The sequence below is a fragment of the Lissotriton helveticus genome, chromosome 5_1, assembly GCF_964261635.1.
Source record: "Lissotriton helveticus chromosome 5_1, aLisHel1.1, whole genome shotgun sequence".
In the NCBI taxonomy this organism is placed as follows: domain Eukaryota; kingdom Metazoa; phylum Chordata; class Amphibia; order Caudata; family Salamandridae; genus Lissotriton; species Lissotriton helveticus.
This window is the reverse complement of record NC_136065.1, coordinates 1934831523-1934854267: the sequence shown is the minus strand read 5'-3', so window position 1 is coordinate 1934854267 and position 22745 is coordinate 1934831523. Positions and strand designations below refer to the sequence as shown.

The 22745-nt window shown below is 45.5% G+C and overlaps 1 long non-coding RNA gene across 42 annotated transcripts in view; it reads left to right on the top strand.

Moving 5' to 3' along the window:
• Positions 1 to 22745, top strand: part of LOC144756055 (uncharacterized) — a 1542626-nt gene that overhangs the window by 818784 nt on the left and 701097 nt on the right. For 18 of the 42 annotated variants that reach the window (XR_013595045.1, XR_013595040.1, XR_013595028.1 and 15 more), the window contains one exon: positions 20819 to 20920. The exons of the other annotated variants lie outside the window; for them this stretch is intronic. This is a non-coding gene — a long non-coding RNA (uncharacterized LOC144756055). The remainder of the gene's footprint in view (positions 1 to 20818; positions 20921 to 22745) is intronic. 42 annotated transcript variants of the gene reach the window in all.

Here is a 22745-nt window from a genome sequence, read left to right as displayed (position 1 = left end):
GCCCTGCGCCATGATGTTCCCCCTGCTCAGCTTGTCCTAAGCATTTTCTCGCCTCATCCAGAAATTTGACTCCACGGCATGCCAAGATAATGGATGCTCCTCCCAACCAACTTGTAACTGCGTGCCTGCATGATCGAATATTCAGCTCATTCAAAATGGATTTCAAATAACGTCGTCTCTGTTGTATCAGTGCCGGGCATACACAGAAAAGATGGGCTAAAGTTTCGGTTTTGTACCCGCAAAGGCGACATTGCTCCGTCTGGTGTGAGTGTTTCCAAGAGGGTAATAAGTCCTTCGAGACGTGCATGCCCATCCTATAATCTGTGAAAGCTTTTTTTAAGTGACCGCTGAAGTGGGATGTAAGATATGGCAGAGGTTTTAATGAGGTAAAAGAGTTAATGATGGTCCAACCATGCCGACGATTTGCAAGTGATTGTTTATCCTCCAAAAAGGATTCCCTTTTTGCTGCCGCATTAGCTAGTCTGCTTAGGGTTGATTTGTCAATCCCTGATTTCCAGGCAAGTTCCAGGTCCAGTTTTTCCACGCAGCATTTCAAATACTTCCCCCATTTGTTCACGGTTTTGGTCTCCCCTCGTTGTTTAATTTCTTCCCAGCTCAGCCAGTCCATTGTGTTTGGATCTGCGGCACGAAGTTTATAACATAGTTTCACGAAGCTGCTCATGCTCCGGAAATACTGATTTTGCAGTCCGAACTCCAGCCTGACTTGGGATACTGAAGCGGATTTTGGGAGATTAAAGACCGCTTTATAGATTTTAACCTGTAGGTCGTTTAAGAAATCGGCCTCCTTACCACACCAGGTAACTAGACCATAGGATAAGGTGGGCATGATTTGGGCTGCCATTACTTTTAATAGATGTTTGTGATTTGGGCAGTCCATTTTTCCTTTTAATGATCGATATGCAAAGATTAGAGATTGGGCTTTTGCTTGTATTGCTGCTTTGTGCTCCTTATGCTTTAATCCTTTTGATATTATTATTCCCAGGTACTTGTATGACCCTTGTTCTTCCACGGTTACCCCGTTTGCCGTCCATTTATACTTTAGTTTTTGCGAGTCTATTAGACGGACCACTTTTGTTTTGTTTTTGTTTAATTCCAGCCCTTCCTGTTCCAGGTAAGATGTTAGTTTATTTATGGCTCTTTGTAAGCCAATGGGTGTTTTGCTCAGCAGTACTATATCGTTTGCGTATTGCAAAAAGTGTATTGGGTTGTTGGCCAAAGATGGAGGGTGACTTTCTGCCAGTTCTAGCACGCTTGAGAGATCAGAGAGGAAAAGGTTAAAAAGAGTGGGGGCTAATACACAACCTTGTTTTAGTCCTTGATAAGTTGGAATACTCCTGGTTGTACTACCTCCATTACCCAGTTTCACTCTTGCCCAGGTGTTCTGATATAGGGCTTTTATGGCTTGTAAAAGTTGGTTTGGCAGGCCCCAACTCTTTAGTTTACCCCACAAGCGCTCTCTATTCACCCGATCAAAAGCAGACTTGATATCGATAAAACAAGCATACAGCCGAGCTCCCTTGGCTACTGCAATGTCCATTAGTAGTGACAGACAAGTTAAGTTTGTTATTGTTCCCATTCCTTGCCTGAAACCTGTTTGGTACTTGGGAATTATCTTTGTTTCTCCTATCCAGGTTTGTAGCTCAAGTAGGATACAAGAGGCGTAGAGCTTGGCCTCCACATCAATTAATGATATCAGCCTATAGTTTGTGGGGTTACGATGATCTCCGTGCTTGAAAATCGGATGTATAATGTTGCCTTTCCAGGAAGCGGGAACCTCAGCTTGATTATATATGTGGTTAAATAAAAGGGTTAGAGTCTCTAGCCACAAGTCCGGGTCATGCCTAAAGATTGCATTTGGCAGCCCATTCGGCCCTGCAGCTCCTTCTGACTTCAGTCTCGAAATGATCGTTCTTAGATTATTTTTTGTAATTAAATCGACTGCTTCAATTGCCCCCTTTGAGTCTTTCTCAAGCTCGAGACCTTTATTTTCTTTGTTCTTTACTCCTTTTGATTTATACTCGTTGTCATGTATTGCCCGGAAACCTTTCGCGGGACCTTGATCTATATCTCTATATAAGGATTGCACATAACGGATCCAAGTATCTGCTCCAACCCCAGCTTCCTGTTGGAGTTTTACTCTTTGGTTCAGATCGTTTATAATTCCCCAGAAGTCACGGCTGTTAGGGTGTTTGCCCGCAATTAAAAGTTTGTTCCAGATTCTTTCTTTATACGAAAATTTTGCAGCCCTCACGGCCTTTCTGTAAATGCTCCTAGCTTCCTTTAAGTTGGATTTGTTTATCACTGACCCTGGTATTTTTTGGCTGGCAAGAGCTCGTACCTCCTTGGCGACTTTTCTTTTTTTTAATCTTAGTTCCATATTAAACCAGGGCTCCTTCTTACAGTGAGTGTTACTCTGATTCCTGGCCCTTGCTAGGAACTTTTGCTGTAATACCAGTATCATTTGCTCCCAGTTGGGTACACGCTCCTCATCTTTTTGGGTCCCTAGGTTGGTCATCTGGGCTTTCACTGTAGCCTCAATCCTGCCCAACCCTTCTCCGCGCCATTTTAATTTTTTTAGGTTAAACTTTGAAGCGTGCTGTAGAAGAGAAATCATTCTTGGCACCAACGTGGGAGCGATGTTCAGGCTTGTTATTTGGGGGAAGTGATCGCTTTCTACTCGTTGTTCTATTTTGAATGAATCAATACAGTGAATTAGCTCGTCGCTTACAATAGTGTAGTCAATAATTGACTGAACCCTGCCGCTCAGGTAAGTAGCACCTGCCGGCCTGTCCCCCTTTTTATTGCCATTCAGGATTGACAGTCCTAAATCTTTTAAGCTGGCTAAAAAAGATTTTCCACAACTATTTGCTTTCTTCTTCGCCTTGTCCATATTTTTCCCCAAAAAGGCGTTGTTGAAGTCCCCGGAGATGAACAGGGGACAATGTAAATATGTTCTTTGCATTAATTTAATCAATGCTAGTAGGCTTGCATATTTTTCTTTTTGTGACTTTCTGTCTGGATGAATATAGACATTGAAAATTAAAAGTTGCCACAATTGAGGCCCGGATAACGAGGTTTCAGTGATTCTGGTCACTTGGACCCAGTTTAAACCCACGTCCAGCTCTTCTGATAACCAATTATATTTTTGGGCTATATAAGTTGATAATCCACCACGTGGATGCCCAAAAGTTGAGAGGCGTTCTGCAAATATATGGAGTTCTTTAAAACCTGAAATTGAGGTTGGTGTTAATTTCCAAGATTCCTGGATCAAAATTACGTCTTGTTGATTAAAAAAAGTTTGCGTTGCGTAGTCGTGCACCATTTCTTGGAATCCATGCACATTCCATGAGCAAAATGACACTCTTGTAGACTTTTTTCCATTTTGTGGAAGCTTCTTATTGTACATTGCCATGGAGAGATTTGGATCAGGGTTAGGTAGATTTGTTACTCAGAACCTTGGGTATCCAAGACCAGTCCGTTTTGTCCGCATCGTAATAGCCAGTTACTTGCTGGATATCAACCGGGGGGGGCCTAATCCTCGCAGGTGGAGGTGCTGGCGAGGAGGCCCGAGCACCTCGCAGACAGGTGATTTGATGTCCGATATTTCCGTTTCTCTTTTTTTGGGAGCACGTTCTGTTTTGTAAAGGATAGGGATACCTTGGACGCTTATGTCGTATAATGGAAATGCCCCATCGTTCAAACTGGGGTCTTGCAGAATATATCTTTTCAACCAGGTCTTTTGAGGCCCAAGTTGTAACGGTTTCCTCAATTGCCGCGTTGTTTTCGTTAAGTTGAAATTCGACGGAATGAAGGTCCTTTGAAATAATCTCTTTTAGAACTGATGTTTCATTAAATAGTTTTAGCAGATTGCCTCGGTTGAGAGTATCTTGCGGACCCTTAGTCGGATATTCTGGTATAAAAGTTAATTTTAATTCGAATGGGTTTGAAAGTTGGATAGGCTCCTTTGGTCTTAGAACTGCTTTGGGGAGTAATGAATTTTGTAGTTGGGTGCTATCACGCCACATGTAGGTCACCTGTTGTGCCTGCACCTCCTGTGCTGCCTCAACTGTAGTTATTATTTTTTGTGTTGATCCTACATTGGGTGACTTTATTGAGTCCATACTTAACTCCCTTTGCATTAGCGTGCATTTGCGTTCCTTTTCAAGAACTGTGACTCGCATGGGAGTTAATACACTTTTGATTCCTGATACTACTGTTTCCCCAAGATTTTCATGTAGTTCCTTACAAGTGGTGTAGCTGTAGACTGCGCGCTGCAAGCTATTGTATCCTGATCGGACCCGTTTTTGGGTATTCTGTTTATACCTGTATTTTTTATTTTTGTTTCCGGGGGTAGTGGAAATTCAACTTGCTCGCCTCCACCGATGCCCGCCACTTGTACGGACTTCGATTTTCCTTGGCACTGCTCTTGTGATTCTCTTTGCTGGACTGATCTTTTTTTCCTTTGGGGGTTGTGACCTGAAGTTGGCGATGGGCACATATTTCCTCGTAAGTGAATAGGAGTGTATTTGATTCCTTGACTGGAGCCTCCTTCCCTGGGTGAGTTTGATGTAATTATTTTATCAGATGGATCTATATAATTCTCCTCTCCCTCTGATAGACCAATTGGTGAATTTAGTTTATTTTCCTGGAGGATCTTAGTTTTAAAAATGGGAAAGATATTATCAAGGTCTGCGTTTGGTTGCTTTTTGTACTTAAGCCTGGCCTTTCTTGCTTTTTTCCTTTGCCTCTTTGTGGGCTTATCCTCGGTTAGGGATTTTTGAGTAAGCAGTGTATGTTCAATGTCTATGGCTGATTTTCCTAAGCCAACTTCATTTAAGGTTTGTTCTTGGTTCATTATTGGGCTTCTTTTTGTGGGACCATTTATGTGCTTACTCTTTACTATTAATGACTTATTCAGATTGAGTTTAGTTTCTTTCGCCTGACTGTGGAATTGTTTTACCTCTCCCAGGATGTCCATCAGAATGGCCGGGAGGCTTGCTAGTTTTTCCAGTATACTTCCACATCCGCTGTTGCACTGTTGGTTACTTGGGCTGGTGATTGCCTCTAATTGCCCCCATTTGTTAGGAGCGATGATAGAGAGTCCAATTTTGCGTTGATACCCGAGATGTGGCCGGCCACTAAAGTAATGAGGTCAATCTGAACCTCCATTTTATTTGATTGATAATTCAACACCCTTATTGCTTGATCTAAAGTGCTCAACAATGGTTGAAACCATGTCGTGGTTGGCTGATCTTTTTGGAGATTACTTGAATCCTTAAACTCTGGGTCCGATGTACACCCGGATGAGATTGAAATTGGAGCATAATGGTTAGGGTGAAGTTGGTTTGTTGGCGTAATAATGCAGTCATTTATGGCAGTTTTTCCTTGGTCACTTTTTGCCGCATAACAACGGGGGGTTGAGACCAGCATACCAGCACTCGAGTGGCGATCCACGAAGCCATGTTCTGTACGTGGTTCCCTCCCCTGAGAGTCAATGTACTTAGTTATTCTCTCAGTGAGGTCCTCCAGTTGAGAATCGTTTGGTAGAAAAAGAGATTTTAGCCATGGATCACCTTCTTGACAAAGCGAGTTGGATAAGCTACTTTGTCCAGCGATTCCCTCCTTGCAGCCCTTAATAGCCTTTGTGTGGTCATTAGCTTCTACCAACTCCGTGATTGTGGTGCTTTTGTTCTCGATCACTCGGTCATCTTTTGGGAGGGGCTTGTCTATCGGGACTTTTATGACTCCTATGTTTCCATTTGTGGAGACAGCGGTGTTGGAATGATGCACTTGGGCGGTTACTAACACCTGTTTGCCCTGCGGTGAAGGAACCAGCCGCACTATGAGGGGTGGTGGCCCTGGTTGGTCGTCTATCGATTTCTGTAAGGAGAGAGCATTCTGAGGAGCAATAGGGCATGGCAATTTGCAATCCTCAGCTGTGGATGCATAAATCGACGCCATTGGATCCTTTAGGTAAAAAAAATTTAAGAGACCGGTTTTCTGTCTGGAGTTCGATGTTTGTTCCGGGGTTGGGGCTGAAACCAACCTCTCCCTAGAGTTTGACCGTGACCCCATTTCCAATGGCGGTTTGGCGCCCACTATAGACTTCCTTAACTTTTTTTTTTGCGTTTTTTTAGTTTCTACAGGTTGGCGCATTTTCCCCGATCTCATATCCAATGTTAGGGCCTTGCGTTCTTTTTATGAACCTACTCCGAGATCTGGCCAGGTGAATAAATGGGATTTTTTTTTTTTTCTTGACTCTCAGTTTGTGGGTTCCAGTCCTGCCGTTGCAAGTGGCCCTACGTGGGCTTTTCGATTTCTGGAGCTTGTATACTCCTTCCTACGAAACTTGGTTGTTAAATTGGAGCGGGCTCCAGGCTGAATCACGGCCTCACTTACTCGCTTAGTCGAAAAAAGGACGGGACCCTCGGGGCAACCGCTGGTTTGTGGTGATTTTCCTCCTGCTGCTTTAGTGATAATTGATGTTTTTCTGTGTATTTAGTTTCTTTATTTGGCCACGTTTGAATTAAATTAGTAGCAGGATCCTGCCGTGTTTGGTTAAATCGATTCCTGGGTTTCTTGAGCGAAAGAACACTCCTGGGGGGGTCCAGGAGCTGGCAGCAGTGGCGGCGCCCCTGCGTTCCTGTTCGTGTTCCGATGGCTTCCTTGGGAGGTCTCAGCCACTACCAGGCTTGACTGCCCGGAGATCTTTTGGAGGGACGGCTCCTGCCTGCTCTTGCCTGCGCGACACAACCCATTCCGTTCTCAACTCTCAAGGGAGGCACAGGCGCTCTAGCTCTGGTTCTTGACGGGGGTGCCCGGACTCGGCTATTTCAGGTGCTTGTATGAGGGAGACGATGTAGGAGCTGGACGGGGGCAAGGCAACCGCTGCTGCGGGGGCTGGTACAGGTACAGGTGAAGTCACTCGCCCGTTCTAACTACCACCCTCGACTGCCAGCTGCCGTCGCCCCTCCAACTCACCCCGTCCTGGTGGCAGCTCGCGGCTCCTGTCAGCTCCTGTCAGCTCCTGGTCACCCACCGCCACTACCTCTGGTTCCGCGGGTTCCGCTTGCCGTTGGCTGCTGCTCACAGGGGCTCGCTACGACTCACTGGGGCTCTCCTTACTCATTAACACCGAAACACAGCAGCGAGTAGTAGCCAGTAGCCAGGAGCCAGGAGCACAGGGGGAGGGGGAGGAGCCAACCGAGGGGCCAGCCGAGCCGTACTGTGTGCTCACTTGGGTGCACTTTGACTGGGGTGCCCCTTCGAGTGCTGTCCTCGGTGCCTCCCGTCTTCACTTTCTTCTTCCCATCTCCGAGATATCGCCGGATCGCTTCAGCTGTTTTGCGGGTCTGTCCCTGCCCCACCCGCGACCCGACCTCCGGGTCCGGGTCCAACCTCCGAATTCCTGCCCCCGGCGAAGCTTGCGAGGGGGGGGTATAATTCGTTCTCTCCGCAACGGTTCTCTTCGCAACGGTAACAGCAGCAAGAACGAGCTCCTGTGGCGTCCACGGCAATCCGGCAGCAATCGTAATAGAGATAGGACTCTCTCTGAGACTAACAACGTAAAAAGAGCCCCGATTGCAGACCCCACTCTCCTACATAACCCCCCCCGCCCCCAAAATTAGGGACATTAAACTAACCTTGACCAGGTAAGTCTTCCTGTTCTAAGTGGAAATACCTGGAGAGACCATCTGCATTGCCATGGTCAGTCCCTGGTCTGTGCTCCACTGTAAAGTCCATCCCCTGTAGGGAAATGGACCACCTAAGAAGTTTGGGGTTTTTACCCTTCATCTGATTTAGCCATAAGAGGGGCTTATGGTCGGTCTGAATCTTGAAGTGAGTTCCAAACAAGTATGGCCTCAACTTCTTCAGGGCCCAAACCACAGCAAAGGCCTCCCTCTCAATAGCTGACCAACGTTTCTCTCTAGGGGTCAGCCTTCTGCTTATAAAAGCAATGGGCTGGTCATGACCATCAATATTCAGTTGAGAAAGAACAGCTCCCACCCCCAACTCAGATGCATCTGTTTGGACAATGAAGGTTTTGGAGTAGTCAGGACTCTTGAGAATAGGTGCAGTACACATGGCCTGCTTTAGGTCATCAAATGCCTTCTGACAGCTAACTGTCCACTGAACTTTCTTTGGCATTTTCTTGCTTGTCAAGTCATTAAGTGGTGTCACAATGGACCCATAATTTTTGACAAACTTCCTATAGTAACCAGACAGGCCCAAGAAAGCTCTGACCTGTGTCTGGGTGGTTGGAGGAGCCCAGTCCTTTATGGCCTGTATCTTGCTCTCCAGGGGTTGAACATGGCCTCCACCCACAAGGTGGCCCAGGTACACAACCTGACTCTGCCCTATCTGGCACTTAGTAGCCTTGATAGTAAGGCCTGCCTTTTGCAGGGCCTCCAAAACTTTCCTCAGGTGGATCAGGTGATCCTCCCAGGTGGAGCTAAAGACAGCAATATCATCTAGATATGCTACACAGAAGTCATCCAACCCAGTGAGAACTTGGTTCACCAACCTTTGAAAAGTGGCAGGTGCATTTTTCAAACCAAAGGGCATCACCACAAATTGGTAATGACCTCCTGGGGTAGAAAATTCTGTTTTGGCCTTGGCATCCTCAGCTAACCTGATCTGCCAATAACCAGCTGTTAGGTCAAATTTACTTAAGAAAGTTGTAGAAGCCAACTTGTCTATCAGTTCATCTGCCCTAGGTATTGGATGGGCATCTGTCTTAGTGACAGCATTGAGACCCCTGTAGTCTACACAAACCCTCATCTCTCTCTTACCATCCTGGGTGTGAGGTTTAGGCACTAGAACTACAGGACTAGCCCAAGGGCTCTCTGAGGGTTCAATGACTCCAAATTCCAACATCTTTTGGACTTCTTTCTTTATGCAGTTCCTGACGTGGTCAGGTTGCCTGTAGATTTTACTCTTGACAGGCAGACTGTCACCAGTGTCCACCTCATGGGTGCACCAGTTTGTCTGACTGGGGGTCAGGGAAAACATTTGCCTGAAGGATTGAAGAACCTGTTTACAATCCTCTTGTCCATGGGCAGAGAGGCTGTCAGAAAAGACTACACCATCTACTGACCCATCATCAGGGTTCTGAGTGAGCAGGTCTGGGAGAGGGTCACTCTCTTCCTCCTGCCCCTCATCTGTGGCCATGAGCAAGCCCATGTCCTCCCTGTTGACAAATACTTTGAGCCTGTTTACATGAAGCACCCTGTGGGGGCTCCTGGGAGTTCCCATGTCCACCAAGTAGGTGACTTCTCCCTTTTGCTCAATGATGGTATGGGGTCCAGACCATTTGTCTTGGAGAGCTGCTGGGGCCACTGGCTCCAACACCCACACGTTCTGTCCTGCATGGTACACAGTTAGGACAGCCTTTTGGTCATGCCAACCTTTTTGAAGTTCTTGGCTGGCCTCAAGGTTTTTAGATGCCTTCTCCATGTACTCTGCCATCCTGGAGCGGAGACCAAGTACATAGTCCACTATGTCAAGCTTAGGCTTTTTGAGAGGTAACTCCCATCCTTCCTTCACAAGACATAGGGGTCCTCTTACAGGATGCCCAAACAGAAGCTCAAAAGGGCTGTAACCAACCCCCTTCTGTGGGAACTCTCTGTAAGCAAACAGGAGGCAGGGTAAAAGGATGTCCCATCTTCGCCTGAGCTTTTCACGTAACCCTTTTATCATCCCTTTGAGGGTCTTGTTGAATCTTTCAACAAGCCCATTGCGTTGTGGGTGATAGGGTGTGGTAAATCTATAATTTACACCACACTCCTTCCACATAGCAGTCAAGTATCCTGACATGAAGTTTGCACCTCTGTCAGAGACAACCTCCTTAGGAAACCCCACTCTGGAGAAAACTCCAAGTAGGGCCCTGGCTACAACAGGAGCTGTAGTGGTCCTAAGGGGAATAGCTTCTGGATACCTGGTGGCATGATCCACTACCACCAGTATAAATCTGTGCCCAGATGCTGTTGGGGGGTCCATTGGTTCAACAATGCCAATCCCCACTCTTTCAAAGGGAACCCCCACCACAGGTAGTGGTATAAGGGGGGCCGTTGTTGTGCCACCTGATTTGCCACTGGCTTGGCAGGTGATACATGAGCGACAAAACTCTTTAGTGTCTTCAGACATATGGGGCCAGTGAAAGTGTGGGGCAAGCCTGTCCCAAGTCTTGTTCTGGCCTAAGTGACCTGCAAGGGGAATTTCATGGGCTAAGGTGAGAAGGAAACCTCTAAGAGACAAGGGGATGACCAGCCTCCTGGTAGCACCAGGCTTGGGGTCTCTTGCCTCAGAGTATAGGAGTCCATCTTCCCAATATACCTTATGGGCACCTGTAGCATTCCCTGCAGCCTCAGCAGCAGCCTGCTGTCTGAGGGGTTCAAGAGAGGAACAATCTAATTGGGCCTGCCTCAAGTCTGCCCTGGAGGGTCCCCCTGTCCTAAGAAACTCAACCTGATCAGGTTCAAGCTCTTCTAGGACAGTTCCTTCTGGGGTCTCTGGGTCAGCCTCCTGAGAGGGCTGATCCTCAACCTGAGGCAGGGGGGAAGGCTCTGCCTTAACCCTACCATTCCTTCTCTTGGGTTGTGTCTGGTCCATTCTTCCAGGATCCAGCACTTGTTCAGCTGGGCATTTCTTGGCCTGTGACCTAGTCACAGCAAGGACATGTGAGGAGAGACCTAGCATTTCTACATGAGTCCTGTACTCCACATCTGACCACAGCGAGGATTCCAAATCATTGCCCAAAAGACAATCTACTGGGAGGTCTGAACTAACTACAACCCTTTTGAGGCCAGTTACCCCTCCCCAGGAGAAATTAACAACTGCCATACTGTGATTGGTAGTGACATTGCTAGCATTGGTCACTAGGTAATCTGAACCTAGCATGATCTGGTCAGGGTCCACAAAGGTTGGTGTCACCATGGTGACACTGGCACATGTGTCCCTGTAGGCCTGAGCCATTTTTCCATTAATTAAAGGCGTTTGTCTGTATTTGCCCAGAGTACTAGGACTTACAGTAGGGGTCATATCCATGTCCCCAGTACAAACAAGAACTGCCTGAGTAGGAATTCTAACTAAGTCAGAACCCACCTCAGTTTCCAGGGTTAACCCAACTATAGCCTTGGGAGGTACACTACCACTACTAACTGTACTAGGGGGTGCAGGTGTCTTAGGGACAGTAGTGGTAGGAGTTTGGCCTTTCTTGGTGCACTCACTAAACCAGTGAGTCTTACTTTTACAGTATTGGCACCATGGTTTCTTAGGACCATCATTCTTCTTCTTTTGGGAAGTTTGGGACCCACCCTCCTTAGGTTGTTGGGGCCCTGTTGAAGACTTCTGGTCATTTTGCTTATTCTCATTACCCTTCTGGTCTGCTTTCTTCTGGCCACCACCCTGGTTCTGGTTCTGCTGCTTGACCGTTGTCCTGACCCATCTGTCTGCCTTCTTTCCCAATTCTTGGGGAGAGGTCAGATCTGAGTCAATCAAGTGCTGATGCAACAACTGGTTCTGACAATTATTTAAGATTTGCTCTCTCATAATTAGATCATACAATCCTGTGTAATCAGTAACTTTACTTCCCAGTAACCAGCCCTCCAGAGCCTTAGTGGCACAATCAACAAAGTCAGTCCAATCTTGAGCCTGAGTTTTCTGGGTATCCCTGAACATCAACCTGTACTGTTCAGTGGTTAAGCCAAACCCATCAATCAGAGCAGTTTTCAAGACTTGGTAATCATTTGCATCCTCATCTCTAACAGTGAGGAGCTTGTCTCTACCTTTACCTTCAAAGGAGAGCCACAATATAGCTGCCCACTGACTCTGGGGTACCTGCTGTACTTTGCAGGCTCTCTCCAAAGCAGTTATCCACTTGTGGATATCATCTCCTGTCTTATAGGAGGGCACTATTTTACTCAGGTGTCTATTATCAAAACTCCTGTCTCTATCACTAGGGATAGTGCTGCACCAGTGGGGACTACCCCACTTAACTGTTGCTCCCTAGCAAATGCAAGCTTCTCTTTGGCCAGGGCAAGTTCTTCCCTCTGGATCCTCAGATTAGCCTGTCTCATCCTTGCTTCATGCTCTCTCCTCTGAGGGGAAGTCATCCTCCTCTGAGCAGATGCATGAGAGTGCACAGATCTATTGGAGTCCCTAGAATGAGACCTATCTCTTCTAACTCCAAGGTTAGACCTGCTCAGGGTCAGTACTGGGGGTCCCCCAGATCCTTTCCTATGTAGGTCTAAGTTGGCCCTTGTAAGTCTGTGACTAACTCAGGACCTTTGTCTGCCTCATCCCCAGAGGTGTCCCCTTCTTCCTCCTCCTCCTCTTCTACATTCTCTGTTTCAGGGAGATCTGAATCACCAAGGGTACATTCTAAGGCTGGCATGCTCCCATCTGTGTTAGAAGCCTTTCTAGCATCATATGTCTCTAAGAGACCTAACAGAAAAGAAGTGGTAGGGTTAGAACCCTGTTTCAATTTCCTGGAGGTACACAATTGTCTCATCTCCTGGAAACTGAGAGCTGCATATCTGGAAAGGACCTGTGGAGGGTCACTAACCACTTGGGGAGTCTCTGAAGACTCTCCATGGGTAGACATGCTTTCTAGTGAGGTGCAAGTGATGCACTTACCTACACTATGGGTTTTCCTACTGATCCCTTGCTAAGAGTTGTAGTCAGGGTGTGCTAGGCCCTTTCTACTACAACAGCTGGTTCAGTAGAATTCAGAGTATTTCTAAGCTTGTTATATGTACCTAGGTATTTATTTATTTATTTATTTATTTATTTATTTATTTATTTATGCAATTTTATATAGCGTGGACTTTACCCGAAGGTGTCAGAGCGCTTCACAGAAGGATCAATAATGATATACAGGAACAAAAGACAAATGCAAACAATAAGTTACATGGATCAAAAGTGACACTAGTGAGCAACCAAAATACATGAGGTAGCAATCGGTGCATTACAGGAGAAAAAAGTGAAAAGGGTGCAGGTTACAAAAATGTACAAAATACAAGTAGAAGTATAATACTGCAATAAAAGGCAGACACTCCATCACAAGAATAAATGTTACGTAGGCAATGGAGGTACCTTATGTGATCTTTCAAATGATATTTCAAGATTATACGTGGTAACAACAACAGCAAATCCCAACCGCTGCACACCAATGTGAGAAGTTGGCCTGATATATGATGCTCACTAATTCTAGTGATCACCTTGTATCAGTCCAAACAACCCTTATGGTGATTGGTTGTAAGTCAATCTTATAGACCAGCTATCCTAATGGTAGCATGGACAAAGCAGTCTTAGGCTAAACTCTTTTGGCATGTGAAGCCAGCTGTTTTACCACACTATAACCCCTTGAATACCAAGTGAAAGGACACCACACAGGTTGTTATGAAAATAAACAGTATATTTATTAATAACAACACCTCTGAACTCTTTATGAGGTCAGAGGGCTAAGCACATGACAATCTCTTACGAAAAATACTACAAGTTGCACAAAATTACAATGGTGCCCTAGGGGCACGACAAACCATATACTAAGTAAGTGGAATGTGAGAGTCGATAAAAGGAATGGAGCTGTCCAGAGGCTGTAGGATCGATGGGACCACGCTATACTAACTTCAGGTAAGTAATAGGAGGCCCACGGAACGCGTGTGCAGAGTGTGAACTCACACGCGAGATGCGTAACAACGTCTATGGACGGTACAGTTCAAGTTAAAGGTGAGTACGGACAATCCTGACTAGGTAGGACTAAAACGACTGTGGAACTGGACACTAGGACAGTTAAACTACCCTTGAGCACCGAAATGCTCTTGTTACCTCACCCACGGGCTGCGGGTGCATAGGTGTCAGTGCGTCGGGTTCTCGCGTTGAAGTCAATGGAGCCTGAAAGAAAAGATGCTGCAGGCGACCAGGAGGAAGATGTCCGGTGCAATCCAAGGGTGGATTGTTGAAGAAGGAGACCTGAAAGCAGAGGGGACAATGTTCACAGCCACTAGCCAGTGACTGGAGTGGAACCAGGAAGGACCAGATGTCGTTGTCGCGATCAGGTGAAGAGTGGACGCTTGACTCTGCAGCCACGTGGACCAGGAGGCGTCTTTGACGACCAGGATGGAGGCACGAGCTGTCCCACGCAGGCTCTCGCTGTCGGCGGTGTCGGATCCGGGATTGGACTAAACAGGCCTTGGCAAAGGCAACCCACGCGGTGAAGGGAAAAGACGTATGGTGTGGACTAGGAGAGTCCGGGGTGCCCCTCTTTTGGAAGGGAGCAAGGGCCAGTCTGGAGCAACCAGACCAGCAGCAAAGATTCAAAGGTTCATCGTCTAGGAGGCCACTAGCCAGCCGGCAAGTGACGAGACAACGCGTCGAGCAGCAACAAAGCAGAAGGGCCCCACGCAGATCTCGTGGATGCTGGAGGGCTGATCTTCGGTGCAGGGGGTTCTCGGGGCTGGGGCTTCTCAATCCCCAAAGCACTTGGTCGAGTTTACCTCGGGTGTCGTGCTGGAAGCGAAGTGCAGGTTCGTTCAAGATGGCCGGTCCCACGTGTATTGTCGCACCCACGGGTCTCAGCTTTGCTGCAGATGTGAGTTGAGGTCGGAGAGGTCTGGGAATCCGGGTCTCGTTGGGTTCTGAAGTCTGGATCCTCGAGGGAAGACGACAAAGTGAAGCCGCTGGACGCTTGATGGTGCCTGCAGTTGCAGGGTGGCCCCCCCTTGTCCACAAGGGAGATTCTTCAGTCTTCTGTGGAGCAGAACGTCGAAGGCCAGAGTTTCTTCTTGATGAATAGTTCAGGATAATCTAATTTGGAATGGGACCAGCTCCTACCTTTATTCTCCTAAAGGTGGCTGCACTACTGACTAGGTCCCTCCCCTTGGTGGGACCAGGAAGGGGGGTGGCTACACCCCCTATCCTTTGTCCGGTTTCCCGCCAGAGCTGGGGCTGGGATGCCCCAGCAACTGGTTTGAACCGGTGTATGCACAGGGCACCTTGTGTGCCCCAGGCATGTCTCATTCCTTTCAGGCCTCCCTACCTCAATACACAAAGTCCTGTCTGGGGTGGTGCTAGCACATCCCAAGGCAGGAAACCCTTTGTCCAGGCCACCCTCGCTGGAAGGACTCCCAGCAGCAGGAGGTCAGACTTGTGTCTGTGGTGGCAGCATCCATTTTGTGATGCTGAGGCTTGAGTTAACTTTAACCGGGGTTCACAGTTACATACATGTCGTGTCCCTCTAGAAGGGTGGAATGCTACCCCCGTTGCCAGAATTGGCGAGGGGGTAGTATTCCAAATTGTAATTGTAATTGTAACTGTGTTTTGTATCGCGCCAACTCACCGACAGGTCTCAAAGCGCTACTGACCAAGTACAGCAACAAGATGGAATAAAAGTACGGGGGTGTCTGATCTAATAGCCGATTATTGGGATGGAGAAACATCCCTGAAGAGTAAAGTTTTCAGGGATTTCCTAAAGTGAAGGAGGTTAGGTTCTCTGCGAAGCGCCTCCGGTAACTTATTCCAGATGGTTGGTGCCTGAACTGAAAAGGATCTGCCTCCTTTAGTTGTTAACTTGAAGCGTGGACAAGATAACAGAAAAGATCCGGACGATCGCAGGGCGCGCTTTGGTTCGTATAACTTGAGCCTTTCTTTTACATAGGCTGGCGCGTGTCCGTGGACAGCTTTGTGACAGATACACATACTCTTAAATTCAACTCTCTGCGCTATAGGCAGCCAGTGTAGCCTATAGAGCAGAGGGGAGGCGTGAGACCTCCTCGGCAATCCGAAGATCAAGCGTGCTGCATCATTCAGGATAACCTGAAGACGGTTGATGGAGCTCTTTGAGAGGCCGAGGTACAAAGCATTGCCATAGTCTATTCTAGACACTATGGTGGCTGATACAATGGTTCGCAGCATATTTCTCGAGAGCAAGGGGGCGAGTTTACGTAGTTGTCTGATCAGGTTGGTACAGGAGCCAACTACGGTGGATACTTGGTTGACCATCGAGAGTTCCTGGTCAATTTTCATGCCAAGGCTCTTAACACTGGAGCAGGGCTTTGGGGTAGGTCCTAACTCTGGTGGCCAAAACAAATCATTCCAGGGGGAAGTAGAGGTGGAAACTACAAGCACTTCCGTCTTGTCTGGATTGATTTTCAGCAAATTGGACGACATCCAATTCACTGTAAATCGTAGAATGTCTTGGGCCAGGGACTGAGCCGATGGAGTATTGTCGTATGACACCTTACTCGACATGTTTTGATAATGTTATACCAGAGTTAGCATTTAACCACGAGGTTGATAATGCACTTAAGAGTATATGGTATAGCGTTATCATGGAACAGCTATTAGGACTTGGTTCCGCAAGCTGCAAACGGGCTCAGCTCATGCCAGAGCACCATCTCACATAATTCCAAGCACTCTGCCTTGAAGATTGATAAGGCCTTCCATAGGAGTGACTGATAGGAATATATGTGTCCATTTTAGGGTTAGATATAGGTATACTATATCTACAGCAAAGGGTGTTTACACCACCTTGCCCCAGCTGTCATGCAGCCAGTTGTGTCAGATTTAGATGGCCAGCCAGGGGTGGCATAATACATGCTTCAGCCCCTGGTAGGCCCTGGGTACACCTATGCCCTGGGTACAGGGACTGATAAGGTGGCCCAGTACCAATTGGTAAATGCACCTAAAGTACATGGATGTCAATTTAGAGAGAGAACAGCTAGGCTGTGGGTCTGATTAGCAGGCCCACAGCCAGGGAAAGTCGTAAACCAGTGAAGCAAAAAGCAAAAATCTGGGGTGACCATAGGATTGCAGACCCCACTCTCCTACACCGCCCACCGAAATATAAATCCCAAAGGATATTTTGGGATTTATATTAGATATCCATCACCGTTGTGACAGAGCAACCCGTCCGCCAAAATCTAAATCAGGCCCTAAATACTAAAAGATGTAATACTGGTATGTGTTGTGATTGGAAAAAAAAATAGTCGTTGTACAGGTATGCAAAGTCTGATAGACTGGAGTTGGCAGAATTATTTAAGGTTCAGTAAATGGAATGTGTTTTATTTTAAATATTGCCAACAAATATGATGCTGTCTGAATAAGATGCTAACTTCAGCCAGTAAATTAGATGCCAGCTGAATGAGATACTAACTTCAGCCTCTGAATAAGACACTAACCGAATCAGAGGCTAACTTTAGGAAATTAATGCTTTGTTCTAGTCACAATTAAGTGGCACGTATAATAATTCAAATGTCATTCATGCCAATGTAAAAACAAAGAAATGGCACAGAAAAACAAAGTGAAAACTTAGCAGCTATTCACCCACAACTTGAAAGTGGCACCCTCGTTGGCGGTGAATTGAGCTATGTGTATGATAAACGGAAACCCTCTGACAGCTGGAAAGAAAGATGATATCTAAAAACACTTGCTTGTTTTAATTAACTTATGAAGACACTTTAAGCGCACTCCCAACCAAATCCCAACCGCCAGAGCGGGGAAGCTGGGGAACCAGGTTCGAGTCTCGGCGTCGGCTCAACATCCTGTGATTGTGGGCAAATCGCTTAATATCCCCGAGCCTACCAAATTTAAATGTGTTCTTGTATAAGTAACTGGTGCTCATGTAAGGTGCTCCAATACTTTCGGGTCGAGTTCACAAATAAAATAAAACTGAAATAGATGAGCTTCTCAACCGTGCAAATGGAAACTTGAGAGCTTTTTGTTGTTGTAGATTTATATAGCGCAAAATCGACCTTTACTTGAGCACCAGTTATGTTTCATAAGGACACATTCATATTTTGGTAGGCGCTGGAAGATTACGTGATTTGCCCAGAATCACATGATGCAGAGCCGACGCCGAAGCTCAGCTCAAACGCGTTCCCAGCTCCAACGTCGGCAGCTCTGGCCTTAAGGCTACATTCTCTTTCCTTTACGTATGCCATTTCCAGTAATTCAGACTGTTACTTCCACCACTGAAAGATCGGTGTATAATGTTCAACATCAAGTGTTGTGCCCTTCTTTGAAGCAAGTGTGAAACTGCCCCTGAGCCCTCTGTCTGCCTACTCACAATACAAAATACAGCGCATTAGGGAACTAACGTTCCCAGCCACCGCTGGTTTCCATTTTTCTCTGGCTGGCTGCTGGGAGTTGTAGTTCAAAACCACGCACCCCTCATGTTCGTTCCACTCTAGTGAAAAGAGAAAAGACTCACCTTCCTAGAGTTATCTGCGCGCATCCTGCTTCCTGTTCCGACATATTTTCTCGCTGTGTCAGATTGTAAACAAAAGCAGGGGTATTCTTTTAAAGAGAGAAGAAGGACTTTGCACGGTTTAGAGCCAGGGGCTGGCAGACTTCTGGAAGATTTAGAGTGGGTCTGTGCAGGTGCACTCAGCTGTTGTTAGTGGGAGGTTATAGCTGCCAGCTGCCGTAGCAGCGCAGAGTTCAGGGCCCTATGGACGACAGCGAGGTAAGCGCCAGCAATGCAGCCTCAGGGTGACTCCCCCTGCCTATAGAGATGTCCACATAGCTCAATTTCCAATCTGCGGTGAAAGCACAATTTTATGCTTGCTTGTACGCTGCCCATTTTGTTTGGGTTAGTAATCTGAGAAAGGAGAATGTTGTGTGTAAAAGTCCAGGAAAGCATTTGCCTAGCACAAACTTGAAAACCGTGTATGCATGCATGTTAGTAAAGTTTGTTACTCGCTATCGTTTATGGGGAGAGTCTGATGATACTTTCCATTGCCAGGCAAAGATGAATCAAGCGCCTTTACAAAGTTCACTACAAACCCTGGGGTGAGACCGCCCAAGTGCAGCAGCTTACATATAACAAGCTGCAGTGTAAGCGATCGCAAGATAGCGTCGGGCTGTCCAAAGTCCGATGGACACACGCATGCCGTCTGCTATGGCTAGATGGCGAGAGCAGCCATGTTTGTCCATGCAGACACATATATGCGAGAGCTCCGCAGAATCGATTCCAAAAGGTACTCGCAATAGCGAGAGCAGCGCATGCACTGAAGCAATTGGGATTATGGCACATAATGTTCCTTTTTTAAGGCTCCATCCTGTCACTGCTTGAAATATTTACCACTGGTATTTTAAATTACTTTCATCTCCTGAGGGCGTTATTTCAATTAATATCCGTGCTATTTACAGGCTACTTGGCAATTGGAATATAAACATTGGCACCAGCAACGCTATTTGTTAAGCGAATTTAAAATATATATTTATTGCGCCACAAGGAATATCAGCATTATGGCAGCATGAGCTACAACAGTGGACTTACCTCTCTCCATATTTTGTATACCTGAAATAAGTCTCTACTGGTAATACCAGCATTTGTTTTTTCTGAGGTATTTTTGTACTGTTTCCTTGCTATTTGTGTATTTTTGAAGGAGTCCTTGCTTCTTGATCTCACCTTGATGATACTACTATTATAACAAATAATATTTTTTGAGTCAACGTGGCAAATAGTGAGAATATTTTATATTTTTCTAGCGGTGTAGTGACTCTTTCTGCATATCACAATGGCTAATGACACTCATTCTGCTAGATCTTCCATTTCCGGTACTAAACCAAAACGTCATAAAAATGATCCACCTTCTCCCATTCATTCTTCTCAGAATCCTATTCTGGACTCTATCTTGGATGAAGTCCGTGGTCTTCAACCCTTTATGACCGCAACAATGAAAAGTTGAAACAAATTGAGGAGAGATGGATTGTTATGGAGAATAAGGTTCTGGAATTGGAACAACGAGTGGGTAACCTACAGGATGTATCTACAAAGATCCGTTTCCTGGAATAAGAAATTCACAAACTCAAACTCCATACGGAGGATCTTGAAAATCAAAACCGTAGGAATAATCTACGCCTTTATGGTCTTCCAGAAAATATTGAAGGTTCAGATATGGTAGCATTTCTACAAAAGTTCCTTCCAGTAATTCTAGCTCTTCCAACTTCGACGACTCCCCTCAACATACAAAGAGCACATTGTTTGGGTCGTCTTACTCCTAATGCTACAAAGCCTCGTGGAATAATAATGCTTTTTCTCGAATTCACTGAGTTGATGCAGGTTTGGAAGCTGTAAGACTTAAACGACGTCTCACATATACACGGTCTGGACATAATCTCTTCATTTCTCAGGATGTTTCCAACGCAACAAATGCGCGTCGCAAAGAATTTCTTGCTTCATGTCCTCAGATGAGACATCTTAATATCCAATATGGTATCCTCCATCCGTGTTTATGCAAGATTACTCATAATGGTCGATCACGCTCCTTTGATGATCCGGAAAAACTGAAACTGTATCTTCACAACCTTTCTTCTAATAGAATGGATACTAATGTCTGACATTTTTTCTTCAATAGGATTGTTATTTTGAACCTATCATTAATGTTTACGCAATGATGTCAAGTTCTTGGTTTCTCCGTTTACTCATGAGGTTCTTCTTTTTCTTCCTCGTTCTGTCTGTTTCTGAGGTCCGTGCCCTCTGGCGTCACTATGCTTCTCCTTCTTCGACTTATTTTCTTTTTACAGATCTGGACCTTCTTCCTTGATCTGTCTTTTTCCTCTTTCCCTCTATTTAGTTTACTTTTCTCTTCTGTCTCCCTTCTCCTCCCCTTTTCTTTTTGATCTCATTTTATGTCTTATCTTTTGGTAACTGCTTGATCTTTAAATATGCCTTACATTGTATCTCAGCTTTAGTTTTATCTATCATCAATTATTCTACATTTAATACTCTATCTTTTTTATCATCTACTGACCATTATCTTTCCATTTTCTCTTATTATTGTTTTTGCAGTTATGTGTCCCTGTTTCCTCCTGTTTCCCATATCCTAACATCATGGTTAATGTAAGTTCGTGGAATGTTCGTGGGCTTGGTCATGCTGTCAAACGTCAAAAGGTACCGTCTCATTTAGCTAAACTTAATAATCAGGTTGCTTTTTTGCAGGAAACCCACTGTAATGACAAAGAATCTCTCAAACTTAAACACCAATGGGTAAATCAAATTGTTTTGTCTCCAGCTACTGATCGTCATGGTGGTGTTGCTATTTTATTTCACAAATCTACTCATGCTCAGATGTTGTCATCAGATTGTGATACTTCAGGTCGTTGGGTTTTAGTAGATGCTATTATTAATAAAACACAAATTACCTTCTTTAATATTTATGGTCCTGTGAACCCAGATCCAGGTTTCTGGCAATCTATAACATTGAAATTGTTATCTTTTTCCAACTCTGTCATTGTGATTGGTGGGGACGTTAACAACTGGTTAGACTCGTTTTCGGACAGACAATCAAAATGCAAATTTAAACCAGATAAAACGCACAAATCATTTCAAACGACTATTTCCTCCCGTCCCCTTTGATACATGGAAAACATGTAATCCTGATACTACAGAGTTTACTTTCTATTCTCCTGTACACCATACTAAATCTCGTATTGATTATATTTTAATTTCCAAATCACGGCTACCTTGTCTCCAAACTTCTGAAATTTGATCCATTTTTATTTCTGATCATGCTCCTACTTCTACATTTAGTGACCTTTCCACTACCACATGCAAACAAGGTCGATGGCGATTTAATAACCACCTCTTATCGGATCGTACCTTTATATCGGAAGCAACATCCTTTATTGAGGAATTTTTTACATTTAACAATTGTGTTGCTTTTAAAACGTCCTTTAGAGCCTTCACAAATGCCTACTCTTCCAAAAAGAAAAAACTAATGAACGCTAAATATAAGGAAACACTAATTCTTATCAAAACATTAGAGCACGCTTACTACTCATTCAAATCCCCATCCTCACTACAAGAATTAATTAAAGCTAAGTCCACTCTAAATAAAATAATTACCGCAGATGCATGTAACATCCTCCTTAAGATTAAATCAAAATACCACGGAGGTCAAAACAAAGCATGAAAGATGTTAGCATACTACCTAAAAATAAAATCAGAGTGTAAAACTATTGGACCTATTGTTAGAAACGGGATCTCTGGCTGGCCAAGGCTTGCGCCAGAGTCAGTCAGAGACCACCACTTCCACGTCAGGGCAAGGGAGTCACACACCAAGATAACCCCTGCTCACCCTCTAGGTAACGTGACGCGAGCAGCCAGGCTAAACTTGGAGGCTATGTAGGTTAAGTGTTTGCGTGCGCACCCAGCAACAACACCCGAGGCCCACCACAAAGGAAACTCCACACAAGGTTATATAAAAATAGCCGTTGTATTATACCAAAACACATTAGATAAGAACACACATTTTTACAATGTGCCAACAGGCACGGGCAACATTTACAGGGGATATATACAAGACAGGGCCACATGGACCACTGTCAGGAATCATCACTTTTTAGGAATAGTAATTAGCACATAGAACACTTTTAGAACAAGTTAGCACACAACCAGTAATTACTGGTAAAGGGTAAGTACCTCCTACGCAACCCTAACCACCTTAGGAAAATATTGCGCAGGGAACCAAGACCTCACTAGCAACCCCTGTACTAGGAGAAAAACAACCACCTAAGTATCACCAACATTTAGGGGTATAAGCATAGGAACATTACACATGATGCATTGACATTCAGCGGTGTAGGGAAAGAAAACACATGATGCATCAAAACACATTCAGAGGTGCAAGCACAAGTAATTGCGCCAAAACTCACATGAGCCACAACCTGTGGCAGTCCCTAGGCCAACGGGCCTCTCTAGGGCTAGGACGCCCTGT